Genomic DNA, 7,144 nt, shown 5'->3' with positions numbered 1-7,144 from the left:
TCGAGGAAACAATGTTTTGACATCCTACGTGCAATATTTCATAAATAATGCATCAACTACTAACATAATTCTAACAGACCTTTAGCATCGCTACGAGTGAGAAAGTCTCATCATAGTCAACTGTTTGATCTTGTCGAAAACATCTTTGCGACAAGTCGAGCTTTTCTTTATAGTGACTTATCACCATCATCGTCTGTCTTCCTTTAAAGATCCATCTTTACTCAACAGTCCTATGACCATCAAGTAGTTCTTCCAAAGTCAACACTTTGTTTTCATACATGGATCCTCTCTCGGATTTCATGGCCTCCAGCCATTTGTCGGAATCCGGGCCCACCATTGCTTTCTCCATAACTCGTAGGTTCATTGTTGCTCAACAACATGACCTCCAAGACAGGGTTACCGTACCACTCTGTAGTAGTACGCGACCTTGTCAACTTACGAGGCTTGTAGTAACTTGATCCGATGCTCAATGATCACCATCATCAGCTTCCACTTCAATTGGTGTAGGCGCCATAGGAACAACTTCCTGCGCCCTGCTACACACTGGTTGAAGTGATGGTTCAATAACCTCATTAAGTTCTACTACCCTCCCACTCAATTCTTTCGAGAGAAACCTTTCCTCGAGAAAGGATCCGTTTCTAGAAACAAACGCTTTGCTTTCGGATCTGAGATAGGAGATGTACCCAACTGTTTTGGATATCCTATGAAGATGCATTTATCCGCTATGGGTTCGAGCTTATCAGAATGAAACTTTTTCACATAAGTGTCGAAGCCCCAAACTTTCAAGAAACGACAGTTTAGATTTCTCTAAACCTCAGTCTATACTGTGTCATCTCAACGGAAATACGCGGTGCCCTATTTAAAGTGAATGCGGTTGTCTCTAATGCATAACCCATAAACGATAGTGGTAATTTGATAAGAGACATCATAGCATGCACCATACCAAATAGTGTGTGGCTATGACGTTCAGACACATCATCACACTATGATGTTCTAGGTGGCATGAATTGAGAAATTTTTTCCACATTGTCTTAACTGCGTACCAAAACTCGTAACTCAGATATTCATTTCTATGATCATATCGTAGACAGTTTATCCTCTTGTTACGACGAACTTCACTCTGAAACATAATTGAACTTTTCAATATTTCAGACTTGTGATTCATTAAGTAAATACTCCTGTATCTACTCAAATCGTCAGTGAAGTAAGAACATAATGATATCCACTGTGTGCCTCAGCACCCATTGGACTGCATACATCAAAATGTATCACTTCCAATAAGTTACTATCTTATTTCATCTCAATGAAAACAAGGCCTTGCTCATGTGGTATGATTTGCATGTCACTAGTGATTCAAAATCAAGTGAGTATAAAGATCCATCAGCATGGAGCCTCTTCATGCAATTTATACCAACATGACTCAAGCGGCAGTGCCACAAGTAAGTGGTACTATCATCATTAACTCGTATCTTTTGGCACCAATATCATGAACATGTGTAACACTACGATCGAGATTCAATAAACCATTGAAGGTGATTATTCAAGAAAATAGAGTAACCATTATTCTCTTTAAATGAATAATCGTATTGCAATAACCACGATCCAATCATGGTCATGCTTAACGCAAGCACCAAATAACAATTATTTAGGTTTAACACCAATCCCGATGGTAGAGGGAGCGTGCGACGTTTGATCATATCAACCTTGGAAACACTTCCAACACGTATCGTCACCTCGCCTTTAGCTAGTCTCCGTTTATGCCGTAGCTTTCATTTCGCGTTACTAATCACTTAGCAACCGAACCGGTATCCAATACCCTCGTGCTACTAGGAGTACTAGTAAAGTACACATCAACATCATGTATATCAAATATACTTCTCTCGACTTTTGCTAGCCTTCTTATCTACCAAGTATCTAGAGTTGCTCCGCCTCAGTGACTGTTCCCCTCATTACAGAAGCACTTAGTCTCAGGTTTGGGTTTAATCTTGGGTCTCTTCATTAGTGCAGCAACTGTTTTGCCGTTTCATGAAGTATCCCTTCCAGCCCTTGCCTTTCTCGAAACTTAGTGGTTTTACTAACCATCAACTATTGATGCTCCTTCTTGATTTCTACTTTCGCAGTGTCAAACATCGCGAATCGCTCAAAGATTATTGTATCTATCCTTGATATGTTATAGTTCATCACGAAGCTCTCACAACTTGGTGGCAGTGACTTTGGAGAACTATCACTATCTCATCTGGAAGATTAACTCCCACTTGATTCAAGCGATTGTCATACTCAGACAATCTGAGCACACGCTCAACGATTGAGCTTTTCTCCTTTACTTTGTGGACAAAGAATCTTGTCGGAGGTCTCGTGCCTCTCAACAAGGGAACATGCATGAAATCATAATTTCATCTCTTTAGAACATCACTTATGTTCCGTGACGTTTCAAAACGTTTTCGGCGCCTTGCTTCTAAGCCATTAAGTATTCTTGCACTGAACTATCGTGTAGTCATCAGAAACGTGTATGTCAGATGTTCACAGCATCCACAGGCGACGCTCGAGGTGCAGCACACCGAGTGGTGCATTAAAGACATAAGCCTTCTGTGTAGCAACGAGGACAATCCTCGGTTTTACAGACTCAGTCTGCAAAGTTTGCTACTATCAAGTTTCAACTAAATTTTCTCTAGGAACATAAAAAACAGTAGAGCTATAGCACAAGCTACATCGTAATTCGCAAAGACCTTTAGACTATGTTCATGAAAATTAGTTCAATTAATCATATTACTTAAGAACTCCCACTCAAAAAGTACATCTCTCTAGTCATTTGAGTGGTACATGATCCAAATCCACTATCTCAAGTCCGATCATCACGTGAGTCGAGAATAGTTTCAGTGGTAAGCATCTCTATGCTAATCATATCAACTATACGATTCATGCTCGACCTTTCGGTCTCATGTGTTCCGAGGCCATGTCTGCACATGCTAGGCTCGTCAAGCTTAACCCGAGTGTTCTGCATGTGCAACTGTTTTGCACTCGTTGTATGTGAACGTTGAGTCTATCACACCCGATCATCATGTGGTGTCTCGAAACGAAGAACTGTCGCAACGGTGCACAGTTGGGGAGAACACAATTTCGTCTTGAAATTTTAGTGAGAGATCACCTCATAATGCTACCGTCGTTCTAAGGAAAATAAGGTGCATAAAAGGATTAACATCACATGCAATTCATAAGTGACATGATATGGCCATCATCATGTGCTTCTTGATCTCCATCACCAAAGCACCCGCACGATCTTCTTGTCACCGGCGTCACACCATGATCTCCATCATCATGATCTCCATCAACGTGTCGCCATCGGGGTTGTCGTGCTACTCATGCTATTACTACTAAAGCTACATCCTAGCAAAATAGTAAACGCATCTGCAAGCACAAATGTTAGTATAAAGACAACCCTATGGCTCCTACCGGTTGCCGTACCATCGACGTGCAAGTCGATATTATCTATTACAATATGATCATCTCATACATCCAATATATCACATCACATCGTCGGCCATATCACATCACAAGCATACCCTGCAAAAACAAGTTAGACGTCCTCTAATTTTGTTGTTGCATGTTTTACGTGGTGACCATGGGTATCTAGTAGGATCGCATCTTACTTACGCAAACACCACAACGGAGATATATGAGTTGCTATTTAACCTCATCCAAGGACCTCCTCGTTCAAATCCGATTCAACTAAAGTTGGAGAAACTGACACCCGCCAGTCATCTTTGAGCAACGGAGTTACTCGTAGCGATGAAACCAGTCTCTCGTAAGCGTACGAGTAATGTCGGCCCGAGCCGCTTCGATCCAACAATACCGCGGAATCAAGAAAAGACTAAGGAGGGCAGCAAAACGCACATCACCACCCATAAAAACTTTTGTGTTCTACTCGAGAAGACATCTACGCATGAACCTAGCTCATGATGCCACTCTTGGGGAACGTCGCATGGGAAACAAAAATTGTCCTACGCGCACGAAGAACTATCATGGTGATGTCCATCTACGAGAGGGGATGTGTGATCTACGTACCCTTGTAGACCGTACAGCAAAAGCGTTAGTGAACGCGGTTGATGTAGTGAACGTCCTCACGTCCCTCGATCCGCCCCGCGAACTATCCCGCGATCAGTCCCACGATCTAGTGCCGAACGGACGGCACCTCCGCGTTCAGCACACGTACAGCTCGACGATGATCTCGGCCTTCTTGATCCAGCAAGAGAGACGGAGAGGTAGAAGAGTTCTCCGGCAGCATGACGGCGCTCCGGAGGTTGGTGATGATCTTGTCTGAGCAGGGCTCCGCCCGAGCTCCGTAGAAACGAGATCTAGAGGTAAAACCGTGGAGATATGTGGTCGGGCTGCCGTGGCAAAGTTGTCTCAAATCAGCCCTAAAACCAGACTATATATAGGAGGGAGAGGGGGAGCCTTGCCTTGGGGTCCAAGAACCCCCAAGGGGTCGGCCGAGCCAAGGGGGGAAGGTCTCCCCCCCCCAAACCGAGTTGGACTTGGTTTGGTGGGTGGGAGTCCTTCCTTTCCTTGCCACCTCCTCCTTTTTTTTATTTCTCTTTGATTTTTCTTCCAATGCGCATAGGGTCCTTTTGGGCTGTCCCACCAGCCCACTAAGGGATGGCACGCCACCCTCAAGGCCTATGGGCTTCCCCGGGGTGGGTTGCCCCCCCGGTGAACTCCCGGAACCCATTCGTCATTCCCGGTACATTCCCGGTAACTCCGAAAACCTTCCGGTAATCAAATGAGGTCATCCTATATATCAGTCTTCATTTCCGAACCATTCCGGAAACCCTCGTGACGTCCGTGATCTCATCCGGGACTCCGAACAACATTCGGTAACCAACCATATAACTCAAATACGCATAAAACAACATCGAACCTTAAGTGTGCAGACCCTGCGGGTTCGAGAACTACGTAGACATGACCCGAGAGACTCCTCGGTCAATATCCAATAGCGGGACCTGGATGCCCATATTGGATCCTACATATTCTACGAATATATTATCGTTTGAACCTCAGTGCCAAGGATTCAGATAATCCCGTATGTCATTCCCTTTGTCCTTCGGTATGTTACTTGCCCGAGATTCGATCGTCAGTATCCGCATACCTATTTCAATCTCGTTCACCGGCAAGTCTCTTTACTCGTTCCATAATACAAGATCCTGTAACTTACACTAAGTCACATTGCTTGCAAGGCTTGTGTGTGATGTTGTATTACCGAGTGGGCCCCGAGATACCTCTCCGTCACACGGAGTGACAAATCCCAGTCTCGATCCATACTAACTCAACGAACACCTTCGGAGATACCTGTAGAGCATCTTTATAGTCACCCAGTTACGTTGCAACGTTTGATACACACAAAGCATTCCTCCGGTGTCCGTGAGTTATATGATCTCATGGTCATAGGAACAAATACTTGACACGCAGAAAACAGTAGCAACAAAATGACACGATCAACATGCTACGTCTATTAGTTTGGGTCTAGTCCATCACATGATTCTCCTAATGATGTGATCCCGTTATTAAGTGACAACACTTGCGTATGGCCAAGAAACCTTGACCATCTTTGATCAACGAGCTAGTCAACTAGAGGCTTACTAGGGACAGTGTTTTTTCTATGTATCACACAAGTATTGTGTTTCCAATCAATACAATTATAGCATGGATAATAAACGATTATCAGGAACTAAGAAATATAATAATAACTAATTTATTATTGCCTCTAGGGCATATTTCCAACAAGCACCCCAACAATTCCATTCCCCTGGCGACACTGAACAAAGAGTCCACTCGTTGTCCCATGTCCTCATGATGTACATCATGCAATCCTCGCTCTAGATTGTACCATCCCTGGGGGGACACAACGGTGTGCCCGGTGTGTGTAAAAACAGCACATGGTCGCCCTACCTAGCACGACCCCGTCTCGAGAGGGTGACTCGACCCTCCCGCCACTAGTAATGCGGGCTCTCTGCTAGCATCGACCAACGTAATCAACAAAGCCCCTTCCCATTGCCATATAGGGGTATCGTGGTCGGACATGGAAGGTTGGGACAGTCGACAAATTTTAAAATCTAATCCTGTTTTCGAAACCACACACACAAAATGCCTCGATACACCACTTCTTTCTCAATTAGTTACCTAGCTCAACACCATCTCCCTCGCGCATTAGTGGCACCCGACGGGTTTTTCGAGAAGTCTTTGAAATCATTTCCTTCATCATCACCATGCATAATCTCATCCCATTTATGTAGCAACTACGAGCAACCTAACTACTTCCCACCCGCATAACCCCCATAGCAGGTAGGGTCATGCTCAAGTGCAAGTATCAACAAGGAGTTTTTTGGAGACAACCCACCAAGGTGGTCACCGATTCAACATGATTCAAATGCAACAAAGTAAAGTGCTATATGGCATGCAATAAAATGGTTTCTTAGACATGGTAAAAGGGTTGCTTGCCTAGTTCAGCAAAGTCTCCGAGGCCTTCTCATGCTTCTCGTCCAACTCCGAGCACTTCATCTACTTCGTGAACTATCATCGGAAACAACCACGATAAGCCACACAACAAGGAGAAAAACAAATTGCTCAAGAAATAGTAGTTTTATTTTTCTTGGATATTTCTTGTCATAAGAAAAATTCCTAAAGTTGTTCTAATGGATTTGGATCACAGGAGAATTTTGAATGGTGGAAAAGAAAGAATTGGTGATCCTATAAGAACTGTACAGAAAACATTTTTATAAAAATGAGTGGATATGCCTATCAATAATGGGATGATTTTAGAAGATTTTAGGAAGTGGTCTCACTGGAATTGGAGTTTGGATGTTTTCCCTATGATTTTTCTAAGATGGAAATAGTGGAAAAAGGGGCTATTTGTTAGACCTAGCAGAAACAAGAGAAAATTGTTAAATAAGGCTAGAAAAATAGTGCGTGATTTGTAGAGTCTTTGTAAATTTGAATCACTCCATTTGGAGTTCATTTGCACCCTCTAGGAATTTTGCAATGTGGAGTTTCAGTATCTCAAATTCAAATTTTAATTTGAATGCTACATAAAATTTCTTTGAAAAAATGTGGAATGCAGATATTTGGATAGGCAAAGATTTTAGAAGCTCCT

The sequence above is a fragment of the Hordeum vulgare genome, chromosome 1H (genome assembly GCF_904849725.1).
Source record: "Hordeum vulgare subsp. vulgare chromosome 1H, MorexV3_pseudomolecules_assembly, whole genome shotgun sequence".
NCBI classification, from domain to species: domain Eukaryota; kingdom Viridiplantae; phylum Streptophyta; class Magnoliopsida; order Poales; family Poaceae; genus Hordeum; species Hordeum vulgare.
This window is presented reverse-complemented; position numbering follows the sequence as displayed.